A 23,217-nucleotide genomic window follows, 5' to 3' on the forward strand; every position below is an offset into this window, starting at 1 on the left:
TTTTACTTTAAGTTCTGGGATACAAGTGCAGAACATGCAGGTTTGTTACATAGATATGCATGTGCCATGGTGGTTTGCTGCACCCATCAACCCGTCATCTAAGTGTTAAGCCCCACATGCATGAGCCATTTGTCCTGTTTCTCTCCCTCCCCTCACCCCCCACCCCCTGACTTGTGCTGGTGTGTGTTGTTCCCCTCCCTGTGTCCATGTGTTCTAATTTTTCACCTCCCACTTATGAGTGAGAATCTGCAGTGTTTGGCTTTCTGCTTCTGTGTTAGTTTGCTGAGGATGATGGCTTCCAGTTTCATCCATGTCCCTGCAAAGCACATGGTCTCATTCCTTTTTATGGCTGCATAGCATTCCATGGTGCATATGTGCCACATTTTCTTTATCCAGTCTATCATTGATGGGCATTTGGGTTGATTCCATGTCTTTGGTAATGTAAATAGTGCTGCAATAAACATACGTGTGCATGTGTCTTTATAGTAGAATGATTTATATTCCTTTGGGTATATACCCAGTAATGGGGTTGCTGGATCAAATGGTATTTCTGGTTCTAGATCCTTGAGGAATCACCACATTGTCTTCCACAATGGTTGAACTAATTTACATTCCCACCAACAATATAAAAGCGTTCCTATTTCCCTAGAAAATACATTTTAAATCATCAAATTGACAGAAGAAAAAATGAAAAAGAAACGAAGTGGGGAGAGATCCCATTTTGTGCTGTCAGGAGTGTGGGGAAGCAGGTGTTCTGTTACCCGGCTTCTGAAGCAGTGAATTGCTGCATTCTCTCTGAATGTAATCTGAACATCTCTATGAAATAAAAAAAAAATCCATTCTCTTTGGCACAGGAATTTCAGTTTGGAAATCCTTCCTGTGAAAATAACAGCAGCATTATGAAAAACCATATGTTCCAGGATATTTATTACAGCTTTGTTTGTCATGGCAAGAAAACTGAAAATGAATAAGCTGTCTATCAAGTAGTGAATGGCTGAATTAGAATAATGTCAACATGCCAAAGACAAATCCCTTCATAAAAAGATACTAATAGGGATCCATGTTGTGTGACCTTGCTAGTGCAGCAGAAATTGTTCTGGGTGGAAGAGACCTGACTCTAACTTCAATATTTTACAAGATCTAGATTTTATTTATGTATTTATTTATTTAATTTTTACTTTTTTAATTTTTATTTTAGTTTAAAGTTCTGGGATACATGTGCAGAATGTGCAGGTTTGTTACATAGGTATACATGTGCCATGGTGGTTTGCTGCACCTATCAACCTGTCATCTAGGTTTTAAGCCCCGCCTGTATTAGATTTGTCCTAATGCTTTCCCTCCCCTTGCCCCCTCAACCCCCGACAGGCCTCAATGTGTGGGTGTGTGATGTTCCCCTCCCTATGTCCATGGTTCTCACTGTTCAACTCTCACTTATGAGTGAGTACATGCGGCGTTTGTTTTTCTGCTCCTGCGTTAGTTTGCTGAGGATGATGGCTTTCAGCTTCATCCACGTCCCTGCAAAGGACATGAATTCATTCTTTTTTATGGCTGCATAGTATTCCATGGTGTATATGTGCCACATTTTCTTTATCCAGTCTATCATTTATGGTCATTTGGGTTGATTCCAAGTCTTTGCTATTGTAAATGGTACTGCAATAAACATATGTGTGTATGTGCCTTCACAGCAGAATGATTTATAATCCTTTGGAAATATGCCCCGTAATGGGATTGCTGGGTCGAATGGTATTTCTGGTTCTAGATCCTACAAGGTCTAGTTCTTTGAGTTCTCTAGACATGAACGTACTTAAGTGTTTGAGTTAATCATGATCTGTTCTGCCTCGCTTAGGTGTGCAGTTTGGAAATTCTTTGTGATAGAGGGAGTTTTGAGTAGCTGTGCAGCTAAATTATCCTGGAGTTTTGCACAGGCTAGCCAGGGGTGGTTTATCTCTATATTTACATGTATTAAGATATAATTGAGATATTGACATGCATCTATATATCACAATATATTTTATATATACCTGAGATATATATCATATATATACATACGTATATGATAAGTATTGGCAAAGGTGGGAAATGTCTATTGTTATGGTTAACTATGAAAAGCAAACTGCTGAGAGATATCTACAATATGATCCCACATTGTCAGAACAGATACATACCCCATATACATGTCTCCATATATTTTCATTTGTTTATATGAGTTTGAAGGAATTTGCCAAGAAACTCCCACCTGCTTCTTAACATTGATTTCCTCAGAGCAATGGGCCTATAGCTGGATAATATCAGAGATATTATGTCTTCTTTTCTTTATATACTCAGATGTTCCCCTGTTATAATGGGCATGTATTATTTTAACTCATTTTTTCATAAGATTTGTTAAAAGGCTCGTTTATTTGCTTGTTGAGGGAGGACAGGAGGAAGGAATTTGAGATTTTGCGAAGCACGCTGGGAGACTGTAAAGAGCCAGGGAGCAATTTGACTAGGAAACGTGAGGAATTTTGAGGACACATTGAGGGACTATTTGAGGATGGGGATCATGAATTAATGGAGACAACCAATAAACCTTGGCATGGGACTCTCTCTAGCAGGACTTTCCTGAGCCATGGAGAAAGCAGCATCTTACAAGCCCTAAACGGGACTACAAAAAAGACACAGAGTTAAAGCTTTTATTTTATTTTATTTTATTTTTGGAACATCTTACTGAAAGACCATTAGCTCTAAGCAGATTTAGTATAAAAAGGAAGGAAAGAGGCCAACAATTTGGGGAAACCAGAGCAGTCAATGGATTGGCTTCAGTGAGATTGAAGAATAGTGGAAAAAGTTGAACATGTTTTAGGTTATGTTCATGAGTGGGGGTAATATTAAAAATATTTAATGACTGTAAAAAAAAAAAAGGTGCTACCAATCAGAATGATGTCTGGATCACTAGAAGTTGGAATGACATCTGGTCAATTGGCACAGAACCCTCAGTTTGCCACACAGGTGGGTACAGCCTGAATTGCACACCTGATACGGGAATGGGCAGGAGAGGAGGAGTTGAGATAATGATCATTAGAGGTAAGGAGATCAAGGAACTGAGGGATCAGGATTTTGTCTGGATTATCCTTGTGGACACTAAGGTCACATTACATGATGGCAGGAAGTGAGATGTAAGGAGACTGTGAGCCAGTTGTCTGAACCTTCAATGAATGAGTGGGATGGGCTGGAGGCTGGCTGGTGGATGACAGTAGTGAGGAGGGGAAAAGATGGCAGAGCCTTGTGCAGAGTTGTGTGAGGTAGGAGAGAATGGGTAGCCAAGGCTGGGCGTGCTGCAAGATCAACCAGGTTGTAGGTAAGGCTAAGAGGTGAATGCTTCCAAGGAATTTATACTCTAGTAAGGGAGACAGATGAGAAGGCAATAATAATATGGTATGTTAAGTGTAGGGTGCTATGAGAGCATACAAGAGCAACTTATAGGCCAGGTGCAGTGGCTGACACCTGTAATCCCAGCATTTTGGGAGGCCAAGGTGGCCAGATCACGAGGTCAGGAGATCAAGACCATGCTGGCTAACATGGTGAAACCCTGTATCTACTAAAAATACAAAAAATTAGCTGGGTGTGGTGGCGGTCACCTGTAGTCCCAGCTACTCGGGAGGCTGAGGCAGGAGAATGGCTTGAACTGAGGAGGCAGAGGTTGCAGTGAGCCAAGATCGCGCCACTGCATTCCAACCTGGGCAACAGAGTGAGACTCCGTCTCAAAAAAAAAAAAAAAAAGAGTAAATTATAACCAAATCTTAGGTGCTTCTGAATGAATGAGGTGTAAAAAATCAAACAAATAAAATATTATAATAAAATATACCTATAAAGTAATAATAATCACAATGATAGCTTAACACTTATTGAGGGCTTAGCATGTGCCCCACCAGGTACTGTGCTGTTTTTTTTTCCCTTAATTCTTACCCCTATTAGATAATACAATTATTCCTCCTCAATTCACAGATAAGAAATCAAGCACCTTCCTCAATAGTACAGTGATGTAGTGGTCGCTAAGATGCCCAGGTTCCCCACAGGTTGGAGTGCTGCCAGTGAATAGCCAGCAGCCAGCAGCTCTTTCTGGAAATTGCCCTCATCTGGAGAGAGCCATCTGGCCTAAGACCACCACCCACTTCAGAGGACTGGCTACATCCAATAACTGGTCCATATGTGAGCAGAAAGTTCTGGCCCCTTTGCTGCAACCTGGGACAACTCTGAAGGGCCATCCCAATTACTCCCTGTGGGGTTGGCTGAGACGTTTTTTGAGACTGCATAGTAGAAGAGCTTCTTCCCTTGTCCAGTCCTGCTTCATCCTTCTCTTCCAAGGCATTTACTTAGAAACCATTCTCTGATAAACTTCCTGAACTCTAATCTCCATCCCAGTCTCTGCTTCCACGTAACTCAACCTACAACCACTGGTGACAGGAAAGGTGAAGAAAGTAGAGGCTAAAATGAGATTGTAGAGCGGGCTCACCTGCCAGGTGTGTTGAAATGAGAATCCCATCGCTGGTGGTAGTGGAGAACAGGTAGTTCCTGACACAAGGTAGAAAAGCAATAGTCATGTTTGGTGGACTGGGATCGTAGAGTGGGAAGAAAATGCACTTGTGGAGGAGTGTCTCAGGTACTTGAGAAATATGGGGAAATTCTATCCCCATACCCAATCATCAGAATTGGGAGTCTTGCTAAATGCAACTGATGCTTTGGAAGGACCTTATGAGTGACAAGGATACTATCCTTGATAGTACCTTTCCTTGAAAGAGAGCAAAGATTTGATGTGGAGCCAGATAAAGAGGGTGCTGTTTACTTGAGATATTCAAGATGATGGGTTTGCAGGTTAACAGGAATCCTAGCACTGGAGATATAGATTTGGGAGTTGTCAGCGCATATACAGTAATTGAAACCATAGCCAGGGATGAAATTTATGGGAGTGCCTGGCAGGAGGTGAGCTTAGGGACCATCATTGATAGTTGTATGAGCCTGCAGTACAGTGCTAGGGACCAAGCATGAGACTCGGAAACACCAAACACTAACAGATGGGCAGAGGAAGACGAGTTCATGAAGAATGTTTTCCTCCAACCCGAGAAGTCAGAGAAAAATGCCATTCAAGCTTCAGAAAGAAAATGAATAGAGTGAGGAATGGTATCAAATGCTCCAGTAGGATCAAGAAAGAGGAGGGTTTAAAAGTATCTGTTAGTTTTAGAAGCAGGAAAATCATGAATGACTTGGGCAAGAGAAGTTTCAGTGGAGTGATGGGGTAGAATGCAGGGACTTTAGCTAGAAACGGGTAGAGAGTTAAGGAAGAGCCCTTTTTTGGTTGTTGTTATTTACTATGAGAGAGAACAGAGGTCCCAGTGTGGTAGCTCACACCTGTAATCCCAGCACTTTGGAAGGCTGAAGCAGGGGTTCACTTGAGGCCAGGGGTTCAAGATCAGCCCAGGCAACATAGAGAGACCTCATCCTTACAAAAGATGTTAAAATCAGTTAAGTGCGGTGGTGCACACCTGTGGTCTCAGCTACTCAGGAGGCTGAGGCGGGAGGGTCTCTTGAGTTAAGAGTCCGAAGCTGCAGCGAGTTATAATTGTGCCTATGCACTCCAGCCTGGGTGACAGGGTCAGACCCTTTCGAGCAGAGGTGGTGGGTGGGCAGAGAATAGAGAATGCATGTTTATAAAAGGAGCTACTTAAAAGGGACAGGGAGATGGTGCATAGGGGCAGAAAAGGATGGATTCCGGAGCTCTGGGGAAAGAGTGAAGCCAAACCCTGGTAATGGGGACAAAGGCAGGGATGAACACAGGTACACATGCCTTTGCAATGGCTGAATGCTGAGGGAGTTGGGACCTGATGAATGAGGAGATGAGGGATCAACCTCTGAGAGGTCAGAGGTTTAAGAGAGCTGCTGTGGAGAACCATGTAGAGAACTGGGAGTGGGGACTTAGTGGGGACCAGTGGATGTGGAAACTGAATGATGACTGGCACCTGTGTGAGTGGCTGTGTGCTCCGCAGCCCCGGGGGTGCATTTGCTTAGGGGCTCATGGAGAGGATGGAGGGCTGAGGGATTTTACAATTTCAGGAGGAGTGATTGATGCAGAAGTGATGGCTGATGGGGTTTGCAGGATGAAGTAAAGAGAAGAGGGAGCTGAGAGGTTGAGAGACGGCACGGACACTTGGTGCGTCCCAAGGGAATATCGTCACCTCTAATCAGCATGGCTTTTACTGTCAGCCTCCCACACTGTAAAGTCCTGGAGGCCAAGGATTCTTATTTTGAAAAGATTCTTATTTTGTGAGAACTAATAGTTTATAAGATGAACAACACTTACTTTAAATGGTTATCATAAGGTAGGGATAAGAATGCACACAAGAATATTTGGCACGGGGTCTCAGAGGTGTTAAATAAATGTTATTTGAATCAGAGTCTGAAAGAAGGTCAGGCACCGTGGCTCATGCCTGTAATCCCAACACTTTGGTAGGCCAAGTCGGGCAGATCAACTGAGGTCAGGAGTTCAAGACCAGCGTGGCCAAAATGGTGAAACTTCGTCTCTACTAAAAATACAAAAATTAGCAGGGCGTGGTGGTGGGCACCTGTAGTCCCAGCTACTTGGGAGGCTGAGACAGGAGAATCATTTGAATCTGGGAGGCAAAGGTTGCAGTGAGCTGAGATCATTCCACTGCATTCCAATCTGGGCAATAGAGCCAGACTCCACCACAAAAAAAAAAAAAAGGAAGAAGAAAAAGAAAAAAAGAATCTGAAAGAGTAGCTTTCAGGATAATTCAAAGCTTGGTAATTTTTCAGTAAAGGAAAAAAAAAACAGTATAAATAAGAGGAAATGATAAGAAGTGATATCAATAAGCAGGAAATTCAAATAAGAAAATCCAGGTTTTTTTTTTTTTAATATACTTTAAGTTCCAGGGTACATGTGCGCAACATGCAGGTTTGTTAAATATGTATACATGTATACATGTGCCATGTTGGTGTGTTGCACCCAATAACTCGTCATTTACATTAGGTACATCTCCTAATGCTATCCCTCCCACCTCCCTCCACCCCATGACACGCCCCGGTGTGTGATGTTCCCCTTCCTGTGTCCAAGTGTTCTCATTGTTCAATTCCCACCTATGAGTGAGAACATGCTGTGTTTGGTTTTCTGTCCTTGCGATAGTTTGCTCAGAATGATGGTTTCCAGCTTCATCCATGTCCCTACAAAGGACACAAACTCATCCTTTTTTATGGCTGCATAGTATTCCATGGTGTATATGTGCCACATTTTCTTAATCCAGTCTATCACTGATAGACATTTGGGCTGGTTCCAAATCTTGGCTATTGTGAATAGTGCCACAATAAACATATGTGTGCATGTGTCTTTACAGCAGCATGATTTATAATCCTTTGGGTATATTCCCAGTAATGGGATGGCTGGGTCAGATGGTATTTCTAGTTCTAGATCCTTGAGGAATTGCCACACTGTCTTCCACAATGGTTGAACTAGTTTACAGCCCGACCAACAGTGTAAAAGTGTTCCTATTTCTCCACATCCTCTCCAGCACCTGTTGTTTCCTGACTTTTTAATGATCTCCATTCTAATTGGTGAAGAAGACCCAGTTTTGGTGCCTGAAGTCCTGTTTGGAATCAGCTCTGCCACCTGTAACCTGGCTCAAGTCACGAGATCTTGTTGAGGTTCTTAGCAGCCCTGAATGGGTAATTCACACTTGTATTACAAAGTTGTGTGACAAACCAAATTACAGTGTAATTTGTAAACTGAGCAGTACAATAACAGATTAAATGAAAACACAGAATAGTTAAGACAGAATCTGTATTGAACATCAATCTACATTTACTCTGCTCCCACCTTACAGAAGGACATAGTTTGCCTCCACTACATTTCCTCATTCTGGCCTCAGGGGACAGAGCACAGTGTTTAGCAAGTAGCAGCTTTTTGAAAAAATTTCCTCAGGGGATAAAGCAAATGTAGTGTAAGCTGGATATTTATTTATAACCCTCCTAAGCAACTAAAAATTAGGCAACATTGAGAGAAAGGATGATATTCTAGAAAAAACTCAGACTTTTCGATCCTGATAGAACTGAGTTCAGATTCAGGCAGATCAGGGTTTAAATTCCAGAACTTCCACATAATAGGTGTTAGGCCAAATTATTAATTGAAAGTTCATTTTCTTTATAAAGTAGGGATAAGAATAGCTGTCTGCTAAAGCTATTATGATGAAAAAGTCAGGTAGTATACTGTATATAAATTAGTACAGTGCCCTGCACATAGGAAGCATAATATACAATAAATGGCCAGGTGCGGTGGCTCTCGCCTGTAATCCCAGCACTTTGGGAGGCTGAGGTGGGCGGATCACAAGGTCAGAAGATCGAGACCATCCTGGTTAACATGCTGAAACCCCGTCTCTACTAAAAATATTTTTTTTAAACTTAGCCGGGTGTGGTGGTGGGCACCTGTAGTCCCAGCTACTCAGGAGGCTGAGGCAGGAGAATGGCGTTTACCCTGGAGGCAGAGCTTGCAGTGAGTTGAGATGGCGCCACTGCACTCTAGCTTGGGCAACAGAGCAAGACTCCATCTCAAAAAAAACCACACACACACAATAAACAATAGCATCATAAGGCTACAGTCTGACTTGAAGGAAAGTTATGTAAAATAGTTGGTATATAATTACTGTTTACTGATCGGTGGTTATTACATAACTGTAACCCAAAATAGGAGAAAATACTGACTCTTTTTCCTGTTCCTAATTGTCTTTGTTTGGCCGTATAACAAAATACCATAGACTGGGTAATTTATAAACAACAGAAATTTGTATTGCTTGTAACTCTGGAGGATGGAAAGTTGAAGATCAAAGTGAAGCAGTGTTGTTGTCTGGGATATATACCTGAGGTTTGTCATCTTGTGCCAAGGAAATAAGAGTATTTGAACACACAAAAAATGGGTTTAGAAGTGGAGGTTTAATAGGCAAAAAAAGAGAAAGGAGAACAACTCTTTCTCCTGTGGGAGAGAGGGGTGCCCAAAGGGGACTTCCAGCCTGCAGTGGAGAGCACAGGGTTTTGTAGACAGGCTTGAGGAGGTGGTGTTCGATTTACATAGGACCCAAAGATTGGTTGGACCAGGTGTGACATTTACCAGCTGGTGGGGAAGCGGGCCACCCACCCTAATCTTATATGCAAATAGGGTCTTTGCCTGGGGGCAATGTTGTCTGCTCCTGACTGCACACGTGGTTGTCAAGCAAAAGGAAGATGGACTCCCCATTTTGAACATGTCTAGCCCCCAGGTAGCCCCTTCCCTATTGGCACAGCAGCCGGTATTTACCTGTGCAAGCTTCTAGCTTGCCTTTCTATGTCTCAAGCTTGATTTTACGGGCTGCTCTTTGTTAGAAAAGAAAATGATTTGGGGGCTGCTTTTCATTAAAATGAAAACCTTACCAAAGGCTTCCTATCCTCTCTGCCTAAATAATTTCTTCTTAACTCGTATATCAAAGGCACCAGCAGATTCGGCATCTGGTGAGTACCTATTCCTCAGGTCTCACATGGTGGAAAGGACTAATGAGCTCCCTCCAGCCTCTTTTATAAGGACACTTATCCCATTGGTGAGAGCAAAGCCCTTATGTCCTAATGACCTCCTGATATGCTTTGGCTGTGTCCACATCCAAAATCTCATCTTGAATTGCAGTCCCCATAATCTCCACGTGTCAAGAAAGAGACCAGCTGGAAGTAATTGAATCATAGGGTCGGTTTCCCCTGTGCTGTTCTCGTGACAGTGAGTGAGTTCTCAGAAAATCTGATGGTTTTATAAGTGTTTGGTAGTTCCTCCTCCATTCATTCTCCTTCCTGCCACCTTGTGAAGAAAGTGCCTTGTTTCTCCTTTGCTTTCTGCCATGATTGTAAGTTTCCTGAGGCCTCCCCAGTCATGCTGAACTGTGAATCAATTAAACCTCCTTTCTTTATAAATTACCTGGTCTTGGGCAGGTCTTTATAGCAGTGTAAACACCAACTAATACACCTCCCAAAGGCCCCACTTCTTCATACTATTGCATTCATATGTTCCAGTATATGAATTTGGAGGCGGGGAAACAAACATTAACACCATAGCACTAATGTTTAGTTTTAAGTAAGACATCAAAGGTGCTTTCAGCTTGGGTGCTATTAATGCATAATAAAGGTAGCTAGAGAAAAAGTGTTTAATGAGATTAATCGTGTGTGTGTGTGTTAGACAGGAGAGACAGAGCATGTGCTCAGCTATGATTACAAAAGTTTAAGCTTTTAACTGGCAAAAATCCTTTAAAAAGCACTTGCATTGTCACTGCCTGAAATGTAGCAAAAACATTCTTCCTGTAAGTTGTTCTATTTTCATGAAATGCAAGGTATAAGATGTTCTGGTTTAGGTGACCTACACAATTAGAGTCAGGGATTTGGCAGTCATAAAGTGTATGTTTAGGCTGGGTGCGGTGGCTCACGCCTGTAATCCCAGCACTTTGGGAGGCTGAGGCGGGTGGATCACGAGGTCAGGAGATCGAGACCATCCTGGCTAACATGGTGAAACCCCGTCTCTACTAAAAGTACAAAAAATTAGCTGAGCGTGGTGGCGGGCGTCTATAGTCCCAGCTACTCAGGAGGCTGAGGCAGGAGAATGGCGTGAACCCAGGAGGGGGAGCTTGCAGTGAGCTGAGATCGCGCCACTGCACTCCAGCCTGGGCGACAGAGTGAGACTCTGTCTCAAAAAAAAAAAAAAAAAAAGAGTGTATGTTTTTTTTTTTTTTTTTTTTTTTGACATAAGTATTTCCCAGAGAGCAGTAACAGCATAACTTGATTGATTTTTTTTTTTTTAGCACAGCTTGATTGATTTTTAGCGTACCTTGATGGATTTTACCATAACAGAATTGAGAAAAGAAAAATACAGAGTGAAATCCCGTCTCAACTGAAAATATAAAATTAGCCGGGCCTGGTAGTGGGCATCTGTAATCTCAGCTGCTTGGGAGGCTGAGGCAGGAGAATTGCTTAAACCCGGGAGGCAGAGGTTGCAGTGAGCCAAGATCATGTCACCGCACTCCAGCCTGGATGACAGAGTGAGACTCTGTCATCAAAAAATAAAATAAATAAAAAATTAAAAAAAAATGTGTATGGTGGGCAAAGTAGTGGGCATCATTTATGGATCTATATAGGTTGGCCTCAAAATTAGAACTACACTGGAATTTGAGGCGGTCTCACTGCAGCACCGTTTTCCTGTTCATCATGGTTGCATTGTGCTTCTTTGGGCTTCTTGCAAATCTTCTAAGGCTTGAAAAGAGGTGCTTTGGAAATCTCATGCTAACAAAGTCTTAAAGGGCCAGGCGGGGTGGCTCATCACGCCTGTTATCTTAGCACTTTGAGAGGCCCAGGGGGGACTGCTTGAGGCCAGGAGTTCAACCCAGCCTGGGCAATATAGTGACACCCTTTCTCTACCAAAACATTTTTAAAAATTAGCTGGACGTGATGGTGCATGTCTGTAGTCCTAGCTACTGGGGAGGCTGAGGCTCGAGGATTGCTTGAGCTCAATAGTTATAGACCAGCCTGGTCTGCACAGCCAGACCCCATTTCTAAAAAAAGAATGAAAGAAAAAAAGGAAGTCTCAGGAATGTTACACAAGTGAGACATTCTTCTAGAAGCTTTCAGAGGAGGTTGCTCACACGGCCACGGCTGCCTTGGGTGCAAATTCGGATTTCTACCCCTCAGTAAGCACCTCTAGGCTGAGTAGTCAGGGCTGCAGGGGAGGAACTCACACCCCTACAGACACCACTCCCTTCCCCAGAGAGCCTCGGCTGGGCTGGAGGGACATTAGAGGAACTAGAGAAGTTTCCAGACTGTGGGTGAACACACAGCAAGGAGAGAAGGGGAGGGTGGCGTCCCCAGATGGTGCCTCTGAGAGGTGTGTGTTGGCCTGGAGAGACATCTCCAGGCCCCAAGAACTCGGTTTCCCCAGCAGAGCCTGCAGAAAGTGACCCACTAGGCGCTGCTTCCGAGCCACACGGCTTGGTAGCTTTATTGGCTGAACCAAGAGCTAAAGGGATTCGTGTGTGGGCGTTTGGAGACAGGAGTATCCCTGGTTTCCGGCACCTGGTGGTTAGCGCGGCCCAGGACTCACTGCTATCCTCCTTCACGTGGCCGCGATGCTGGACTCAAGGCCCACATGAGCTGACGCGATCAGGCGGTGGGTCTGCCTACCTAGGCCTCTGCTTCCTGGGGCTCGGAGACCGCAGCGCGCCCGCGAGCACGCGCGACGCCGAATTTGCCGGCAGGGGACTTCGCGCAAAAAGCCGGGGCTGGGGGAGCCATTTCCCGGGTAGAGTCGGCCCGGTGAGCAGGTGGAGGCCGGTTGGCCCCGCCCTCCACCCCAGGTCAGATCCCGGCCTCCCGGGGTCCCTAGAGCCCGAGAGTGTCGTGCGCTCCAGGGACGCACGGCACCGCCCGGGGCCCCCAGTGCACCGGAACTCCGGGGGCAGGAAGGGGCTGGTGGCCGATCAGCCGCGCTCCGCAGAGGTAGCCTCGGCGTCTTGAGGAGCCTGGGCCTGCCCGGGACGGGGAGCGGGCCCTGCTGCGAGCTTTCCAGCAGGTCTCCTAGACCCTGGGAGGAGGCGCCCCCCGAACTTGTCTCCGCTGGGCCTGCCCAGCTGGAAGGCGCGGGCCTGGGCCATCAGCTCCCTTACGTTCGGGTGGATCGGCATAGAAGTTCACTGGTGGTTTCCAAACCTCGGCGCGCGGCACATTCAACTGGCAAACGAGTTTAAAATGTCTGTCCGGTGTTTAAACTCATCAAATTGTATACATTCAACACATGCATACATATGTTTGTTTGTTTGTTTGTTTCCCTGTATGTCAATTACACTGCCATAAAGCTGTTAAAAAACAAAAACTACTCGCTTGTCTTCAGCTGGACCTGATGGGGGTCTGCATTTTCCCATGGGTTCTAGGTCATTAGAGACCTCTCGGGAGTCAACTGCCTTTGGATGGGGGTTTTAGTTATTTTTTCTCTAAGCAAAGGAGAATTTTATGTCATGACTCCAATAAGCATAAGAATAAAGAAAACGTTGTGAGTATGACCTCCGCGCTGTTCAAGGCAAACTGGCTTGTATTAAATTAGCCAAAGGGGATGCCCAGGATAGACCACTTTTAAGAAGCTGAACGTTGTCTAAGGGATTATTTTGTGTGGACAGTTGACTTATTTAAAAAAAAATTTTTTTTGAAACAGGGTCTCACTCTGTTGCCGAGGCTGGAGTGCCCTAGTGCAATCATAACTCACTGTAGCCTCGAACTCCTCAGCTCAAGTGATCCTCCTGCTTCAGCCTTCCGAGTAGGTGGTACTACTGGCATGTGCCACCATGCCTGGCTATTTTTTTTATTTTTATTTTTGTAGATATGGGGGTCTCACTATGGTGCCCAGGCTGGTCTCGAACTCCTGGCCTCAAGTGATCCTCCCACCTCAGCCTCCCAAAGTGCTGTGATTACAGGCATAAGCGACCTTGCCAGGCCTAGTTTTAAAATTGATATGTAATATTTGAAGATATGTGTGGGGTACATGTGACATTTTGTTACATGCATAGAATGTGTAATGATCAGGTCAGGGTATCTGGGGTATCCGTCACCTTAGTATTTATCATTCCTATGCGTTGGGAACATTTTGAGTCCTCTTTTCTAGCTATTTTAAAATATATGATACATTGTTGTTAACTATAGTCACCTTTCTCTGCTATTGAACATTAGGATTTATTCCATCTATCTGTAGGTCTGTAGTTATTCCTTTTAACTGTATGTTTGTACCCATTAACCAACCTCTCTTCATCCCCTCCATCAACCTACACATCCTTCCTGGCCTCTGGTATCTATCATTCTACTCTCTACCTCCATGAGATCAACTTTTTTGCTCCCATATATGAGTGAGAACCTGTGATATTTGTCTTGGCTTATTTCATTAGCATAATGATCTAATTCCACCCATAATTCCATAACAACATAATCCCATCTACATTGCTGCATATGACAGGATTTCATTCTTTTTTTTGAGATGGAGTCTTACTGTGTCACCCAGGTGGAGTGCAGTGGTGCGATCTTGGCTCACTGCAACCTCTGCCTCCTGGGTTCAAGTGATTATCCTACTTCAGCCTTCCGAGCAGGTGGTACTACAAGTGCCCGCCACCATGCCCGGCAAATTTTCGTACTTTTAGTAGAGACAGGGTTTCATCGTATTGGCCAGGCTGGTCTCTATCTCCTGACCTTGTGATCTGGCCACCTTGGCCTCCCAAAGTGCTGGGATTAGACGTGAGCCACCATGCCTGGCTGATTTCATTCTTTTCTCGTGGCTGAATAAGTATTCTATTATGTACATATACAGTATTTTCTTTATCCATCTGTCTGTTGATGGACACTTAGGCTGATTCTCTGTCTTTGCCATTGTGAGTAGTGCTGCAATAAACAAGAAAGTGCAGGTATATACTGATTTCCTTTCCTTTGGATAAACATTCAATAGTGGAATTGCTGGATCGTTATAGTAGTTCTGTTTTTAGTTTTTTGAAAACTCTCCACACTGTTTGCCGTAGTGGCTGTGCTAATATATCTTCCCACCAACAGTGTATGAGACTTCCCTTTTTACTGCATCCTCGCCAGCACCTGTTATCTTTCATCTTTTTAATAATAGTCATTCTAACTGGGGTAAGACGATCCCTCACTGTGGTTTTGAGTTGCATTTCCCTGATGATTAGTGATGTTGGCTACGTTTTCATATACCTATTGGCCATTTGTATAGGGACAGTTGACTTATTGATGACTTTTTGTCTAAGCATTTTTAGATATATTCTAAATGTAAATAGGTGTTATTCTGTATTGTTTAGGAAATAATGGCCAGAAATAAAGTCTGTACGTGTTTAGTACAGATATAACCATCCATTTTTTATACTATATTTTCTGAGGTTGGTTGAATCCACAGATGCAGAGGGCCGACTACTGTGTGCAAAAACGTTGTTGAATTTTAGCAAAATATAATCATCTCCTTAGTGTGAAAAGAAAACCTTTAAAGAAATGTTCATCAGAGAAACTTAAAAGTATTGCTGATAGGAACTCTGGCACTTTTTATTGTCTTCTACTATTTAAGTGCGTGCTTTTGATGCTATCAAATGGCAGCTTTGAGGATAGAGATTCGTTACCCCAGATGTTATTATATAATTTCTTTGAGCGTCTCAGGGCTGGCTAAGTGGTTTCACAAAATGTTTTATGGGAAAACTTCTGTACAAAACTCCTCAGGTAGGCTTTTTATTTAAAATAAATCTGTGGGTGGGATAATGAGACTTTTACTGGGACACAGAGTAGGCTCTCCTATTGTCGTTTCTCCTTCCCGTAAAAGGCCTATTAAATCTCTGAACATCAGTTCTGTGTTAGGCCCACTTAGTTATTTCCCGATATTTCTGTAGAATTGGTTCATAAGTATAGTTATTGGTTACTTTACATCTGTAAGTATTAGGCACAATCTCTCTCTTTTCTGAAATACAGTGATTTATTTTGGCCATAATGGTCTGAAACGTTAGCAATCAAATGGCTAGCCATTTAGTTGCACTAATAAAAGTTGTGGGTAGAAAAAAGAGGGAATGGTAGTATGTTATGGTTATTACATTAAATTCATCTTTTTAGTTTAACTTCCTAACTCCTTTCTAGGTTGCTTTTAGCATCCAGTAGTTGTGTGCTTTGAATAAGAATTCCAGAAATAAGCCATTTATTTACGAATAACAAATGAGCAGAGGATGTCTTATCAGATGGGTCACTCTCTGGAGGAGTGCTTCAGTGAAAACACACACACACACACACACACACACACACGCTACCACTCATGGGCACACAAATAAACACATGCAAAAGCTGTGATCCTACTATCCTTCTCCTCTAAAGGCTGGGTAGGGTTAACTACGAAGTTGACATTTTCTGCATAATAATTCAATTCTGTGCATAGCTTTGGGGACTCACAGGCTAAATGGCATTGTGCTTTGACTGTGGTTTTGTGTGAAATTAAAAAAAACACACAACCAGACAATTTTTGTATCAAAAAGTCTATTACCTTTGATTTTAGGAAGCATCTATTAAATTTTGATACTCTAAAGCCATATGTAATCTAAGATTGTTGTACATGCAATTAAGCACAGAGTCTAAACTTTGGAGTCTCGCTCTGTCACCCAGGCTGGAGTGCAGTGGCCTGATCTCGGCTCACTGCAAGCTCCGCCTCCCAAGTTCACGCCATTCTCCTGCCTCAGCCTCCTGAGTAGCTGGGACTACAGGCGGCCGGCTAATTTTTTTGTATTTGTAGTAGAGACGGGGTTTCGCTGTGTTAGCCAGGATGATCTCAATCTCCTGACCTCATAATCTGCCTGCCTCGGTTTCCCAGAGTGCTGGGATTACAGGCATGAGCCACCGCACCCGGTCTTAAGATTTCTAAGATGAAGAATTGTTATACTGGAAACATCTTTTTTTATTTTGGTTTGTTTGTTTTTGGAGACAGGGTCTCACTCTGTCCTTCAGGCTGGAGTGCAGTGGCGTTAACAGGACTCACTGTCTCGACCTCCTGGTCTCAAGCAATCCTCCCACCTTAGCCTCCCGAGTATCTGGACTACGTGGCACATGCCACCACGGGTTATTATTTTTGTATTTTTTGTGAGACCACCATGTTTCCCAGGCTGGTCTCAAACTCCTGGGCTCAAGGGATCTGCCCACCTCAGCCTCCTAAAGTGTTGGGATTACAGATGTGAGCCACCATGCCCGGCCTGGAGATGTCTTTGTTGTTCCTGTGATGTTATAGAAGATGAAGATCCATCTGGGATGCACTAGTCCTATATCTGGAATTTGCAAAGGGATAAGAAAAACTGGTTGAGATACGAAAGAGTCAGCACACAGTTATTACTGATTTGCAGCAAAAACTCACAGAAATATAGCAAATATTGATTAGCTAGCAACAAGCTATTCTAGATCAGCAAAAGAAAATATATGAGCAAATGAATTGAAAGAAAATCCAGTAGGGTATACTCTTTGATACTGTGAAGAGTATACGTCTTTCTGTAGCTTGTGGGAGGACATTCAGTGTGATTTTTGAAACTCCTGTTAATGGACCACAAAACCAAGTCTGAAAGTCATCTCTAGAAGTCATACACTGCGTAGAAAGCTGAAGGCGATGTGAAAGTGATTAATGATGGAGCAAGCTCCCTAGACTATGGCCTTTGTGAAACTGATGAGTTTTGCAATTTCCAAAAGAGAATATCACAGTGTGAAAAATGTGGCCGGGCGTGGTGGCTCACGCCTGTCATCCCAGCACTTTGGGAGGCCGAGGCTGGCAGATCACGAGGTCAGGAGATTGAGACCATCCTGGCTAACATGGTGAAACCCCGTCTCTACTAAAAAAATACAAAAAATTAGCTGGGGGTGGTGGTGGGTGCCTGTAGTCCCAGCTACTCGGGAGGCTAAAGCAGGAGAATGGCGTGAACCCCGGAGACGGAGCTTGCAGTGAGCCAAGATCGCGCCACTGTACTCCAACCTGGGTGACAGATGGAGACTCCGTCTCAAAAACAAAACAAAAAAAAAAAAAGAAAAAGAAAAAGAAAAGAAAAATGTACTTTATGCCCTGCAGGGCTGACCCTGCCAACCCCGCCCCATCACATGTCTGAATGTTCCACAAATGCAGATTGGATTTGTCTGGTCGAATATTGTAACTTTTATCTCTTATACTTAGTGGTTTTAAAATACCTCTGTAAGGTGGTGGGCTGCGCTGTGAAGTAATTATGACTCTTAAGTTCAATTTTATATGCGATTTTTAAAAAGCAAAAGTAAAATCTATTGTGTTAATGTTTAAATGATATATAATGAGCAATTTTAACATTTTTATTTGCCAAAAATATAGTGGTCAAATTGGTGTAACCTAAATAACCTCTTATATTCATATTTGCAAACAGAATGTTTCTAAACTCCCCTGGTGTTCCCAATTCTAAGTTTATCTTTCCATAATTTAACAAGGAAGGTACACAATTTCCTCCAAACAAGGTGATCCAATCAACATTATAGTGTCTTTATATAATTTCTGTTTTCGTGACTCACAATGTGATTATACTTTTCAGGATAGAAATAAATCCATTAAATCTCCAAATATATGTGGTAAAAAGATAAAATATCTCAATAGCCTGTGTAATATATTTAAGAAGTGTCTTTTTTTGTAAAAATGTGAGAAAGGATAATAGGCTTGGATTTGACCACTCAAGGTCTTTTCAAATACATACATATTCACATGAACTCAAACATATAAGCAGTTAACCCTTACTTATTTCTGTGCTGGTTAGTAAATTTCTGGACTTTCTAGGGGAAAACTCTTGTTGCAAATTAACTTCCTTTAACTTCTGAGGGCTGATTTGGGAGGCCAAGGTGGGTGAATCACATGAGGCCAGGAATTTGAGACCAGCCTGACCAGCATGGTGAAACCCCATCTCTACTAAAAATACAAAAAAATTAGCCAGGCATGGTGGCACAAGTCCGTAATCCCAGCTCCTAGGGAGGCACAAGAATTGCTTGAATCCAGGAGGTGGAGGTTGCAGTGAGCCGAGATTGTGCCACTGTACTCCAGCATGGGCGACAAAGCAAGCCTGGGTCTCAAACAAAATTAGTCAGGTGTGGTGGTGGACACCTGTAATCCCAGCTACTTGGGAGGCTGAGGCAGGAGAATCACTTGAACCAAGGAGGCAGAGGTTTCAGTGAGCCGAGATCGCATCACTGCACTCCAGCTTGGGTGATGGAGTGAGACTGTCTCAAAACAAAACAAAACAAAAAACAAAAAGAAAACCCAGACACCTCTGAGAATTCCTTTAGGAGTTCCCCTATCATCTGCCTGTGACTTCTCAGGAAATCTAAAGATGTTTTAAGAGTTATCAAGTCAGAATGCAGCTCAGAAAGTAAATTGGGGTCAAAGGAATTTAATAGTGCATTTGAAAGTCAAAAAAAAGAAGTTAGGGTTTTTTTTAATTTTTAATTTTTATTTTTATTCCTTGAGGTTTCTTTTAATAAATGTAGGTGACTGACCCAGGTCAAAAGGTTAGGACTAGTTCTTTTTTTTTTTTTTTTTTTTGAGACACAGTCTCACTCTGTTGCCCAGGGTGGAGTGCAGTAGCTCAGTCTCGACTCACTGCAACCTCTGCCTCCCAGGTTCAAGTGATCCTGCTGCCTCAGCCTCTTGACTAGCTGGGATCACAGGCATGCCACTATGCCCAGCTAATTTTTGTATTTTTCATAGAGACGGAGTTTCACCATGTTGGCCTGACTGGTCTTGAACTCTTGAGCTCAAGTGATCCACCCGCCTCGACCTCCCAAAGTGCTGGGATTGCAGGGATAAGCCACAGCACCCGGCCAGGTCAGGATTAGTTCTGTGATTAAGTGGGAACTCCCTCTTGGTAGATAGCAAGAATTCATTAACAGGGTTAAATGTCTGTGCTATTAGTATTTCTCCCTGGGGCAGAGTCCAGTTCTCAGCAACAGTAAAGGTGAGTGAATGAGTGTGGTCCTGGTTCCCCTCCCTTTGCAGAATGAGCTCATTGAGCTGATGAAAGAGACAGGAGGATTCTGCTTCCCCATCTTACTTCATGGACTAGTGCAAAGGTCTCTGCCTGCCATCACTCTAGCCCATGGTTAGTTGCTAGGAAGCAAGGTAGAAAACCACAAATGTGAGAGAGGAGTGCATTTCCATTAGAGAGAAAGCTGACTAGGGCTTGCAGTGAGTGTAGACTGATTAATGCCTTGAGCTTCCTGTGATTCTTTTCCCATTGATCAGCCAAAGACCTGTGAATTACCTGATCGTACAAGCCCACTCTGGGAGTGGACAGCTGTTACTGTTTAAGCCTGTTGCCTGATTCGATGAAGTTGTCCAGCGGTCTGTGTCTGCCATTTTTGGAGTCTTGCCTGAATTTGGAAGCATATTTACTTGGAATCAGGATACATTTAGAAGAGTTCTCTAGAATTTACAATATGGTTAGCTCACAAATTTTTTTGCATAAAAGAGACTGGCGTTTTATGCTTCAGAAGTTTTGTTGTTTTTGATTTTACCTTTGTTGTTTGTTTTCTTTCCCTATCTTTGGACTTGCTGTCTTTCAGGCTAGTTAGTAGCTTTAGAATCTTTTGGTTAAAAAAAAACTCAAAAAAGGAGAGAAAGGCTAGATCTTGGTAATTCAACTATTATACTCTTTACAAATATTTAATAAAGGATAGAGGCTAAGGAGTAAAGGACTTGATATGTTCTGAAGGGATGCTGTTTATTATTTAGAGAGGAGTTAGATCAGTTCCCTCATCATCTGCCAAGCCCAGGCCTACCTCCTATTGATGGTGAAAGGAGCCACGAAGAAGAGACCAGAAGTAATGAATAAAATACAAATGGGGATGTGGGCATCTAGTGTACTCAATTATTAGGGGGGTCAGGGTAAGGTTAAGAAACATCTCTCCTGACAAGCTTTGCTTCCAAATGTTGTTTTATCTTTTTTAATGAAATAGGAATATTAAATTTTCTATATTGGTCAGCCATTGTGGTTACAGTCACATCCAATACTTTTAAATTTAAAGTAGGACCCTTAATCTCTGAGTTATGATAGAAAAATGTTAAATATATGAGTCTCTATGGATATGATTTGCTCAGAAAGATAATGACTGTATTATGTAGCCCTTCTATAAAACTATGTTGGGCTGGGTGCAGTGGCTCACACCTGTAATCCCAGCACTTTGAGAGGCCAAGGAGGGTATCTCACAAGGTCAGGGGATGGAGACGAGCCTGACCAACATGGTGAAACCCCATCTTTACTAAAAATACAAAAATTAGCCAGACGAGGTGGCACATGCCTATAATTCCAGCTACTCAGGAGGCTGAGGCAGGAGAATCGCTTGAACCTGGGAGGCAGAGGTTGCGGTGAGCCAAGATCATGCCATTGCACTCCAGCCTGGGTGAAAGAGCAAGACTCCGTCTCAAAAAAAAACAACTGTGTTGAACTTGTGAAGGCTAATAATTAACCCCCTCAGGATAATACATTTTTCTCAGATTTGTTTATTTTTCCCTAAATTGAATTGTAGTGGGTTAGGGTTAGATAATGTTTTAGCTTTCATTATGCAGATTTAGATAATTTTATGTTAACTCAGAGAATTTTAATTAATGTATAATGTCTCTATTTTACAGTATCGGAAATCATTGATTCAGCCTTTTCTTCTACTCTTTCCCTTGCATACACATATAAAACACATATGAGCATAAAATACATGAAGCACATATGTACACTTATATATGAAGATGTATACATCTGGCTTTCAGTTTTTAACGGTAGAATAGTATCTTAAATTTAGAAAGAAATGCCAAGGTCTTTTTTTTCTGAATTTCTACTGTATCCAAAAGTTCTTCCAAAATATTTTTATCTTAAAGTTGCCTAACCAGTGACTGAAAATTATCAGGGTCAAGAGAGTCATTACCTTTCAAGATAACTGTGAAAATTTGGGGGATGGTACATTGGAGAATTAAGCTTAAAACTTGGTGTCTTAGTCCATTTGGGCTGCTGTAACAAAATACCATGTATTCATCTGTTCCGACACTGCTGTAAAGAACTACCTGAGACTGGGTAATTTATGAAAAAAAGAGGTTTAAGGGACTCATAGTTTCACAGGCTTAACGGGGAGGCCTCAGGAAACTTACAAACTTGACGTAAGGTGAAGGGGAAGCAAACAGCTTCTTCACAGGGAGAGAGTGAGGGGATGTGATGGTTAATACTGAGTGTCAACTTGGTTGGATTGAAAGATGCAAAGTATTGCTCCTGGGTGTGCCTGTGAGGGTGTGGCTAAAGGAGATTAACATTTGAGTCAGTGTACTGGGAGATGCAGACCCACCCTCAATCTGGGTGGGTAGGCAGAACTAGACTGGCTTAGTCTTCTGGCCTCCATCTTTCTCCTGTCCTGGATGCTTCCTGCCCTCAAACATTGGACTCCAAGTTCTACAGCTTTGGGACTTTTGGACCTTCGACCACAGACTAAAGGCTGCCCTGTTGTCTTCCCTACTTTTGAGGTTTTGGGACTCAGACTGGCTTCCTTGCTCCTCAGCTTGCAGATGGACTATTGTGGGACCCCACCTTGTGACTGTGTGAGTCAATCCTCTTTAATAAACTCGCCTTTATATATATATATCTATCCTATTATTTCTGTCCTTCTCGAGAACCTTGACTAATACACGGGGGAAGTGCCACACACTTTTAAACCCTCAGATCTTGTGAGAACTCCCTGACTATTGAGAGAACAAGGGGAAACCACCACTATCATCCAATTACCTCCCACCAGGTCCCTTCCCCCAACACTGGGGATTACAATTCAACATGAGATTTGGGTGGGCACACAGAGCCAAACCCTATCAACTGGATAATTTATTAATAACAGAAATTTCTTGCTCACAGTTCTGGAGGCTGGAGAGTCCAAGAAAAAGGCACTAGCAGATTTGGTGTCTGGTGAGGGCTCCCTCTTTGCTTCAAAGATGGCACCTTCTGAGCTGTGTCCTAGCAAGGCAGAAGGAAAGGGCAAACAAGTTCCCTTGAGATTTTTTTTATAAGGGCACTAATCTCATTCACAAGGGTGGAACTCTTATGATATAATCACCTCCCCAAAGTCCCACCTCTTAATATTGTTGCATTGGGGATTAGGTATCAACATGAAAATGTTGGGATAACACAAACATTAAGACCATAGCAGCTAGCTTGAGCTATATTCTGGATGTCGAAAGAATACAATTATTTCTTGGATGATGGCTCTTATTGGTAAGAAATACCTGGAGAATTGTGCTAAAAAGGATCCTTAGGTAGTATCTGGGCTCAGAGGAGAAGGGCCTTGGAGAATTAATAGTAATAATGGCATTTGGGCTGAACGTCTGTCTGTCATGAGCTATCTGGCAGCAACAATGAAAGTGGCTTGATTATAATTAGTCAAGTTGTGTTTAGATATGTAAGATAATTTGACTGAGAAAATTAAATACGTTCTTGTGTTATTTACTTTCTGCTTTCCCTCCCACTAGAATGAAAGCTCAACAAATGCAGGTTTTTATCTATTTTAATCACTGTGGAGTCTAGTACCCAGACAGCATCTGGCACATGGGAGGTACCTGATAAATATCTGTAGAATATGAATGAACTGTTTCTGTCTGGCAGG

Source organism: Colobus angolensis, unplaced genomic scaffold (genome assembly GCF_000951035.1).
Source record: "Colobus angolensis palliatus isolate OR3802 unplaced genomic scaffold, Cang.pa_1.0 Scaffold63, whole genome shotgun sequence".
NCBI lineage: Eukaryota > Metazoa > Chordata > Mammalia > Primates > Cercopithecidae > Colobus > Colobus angolensis.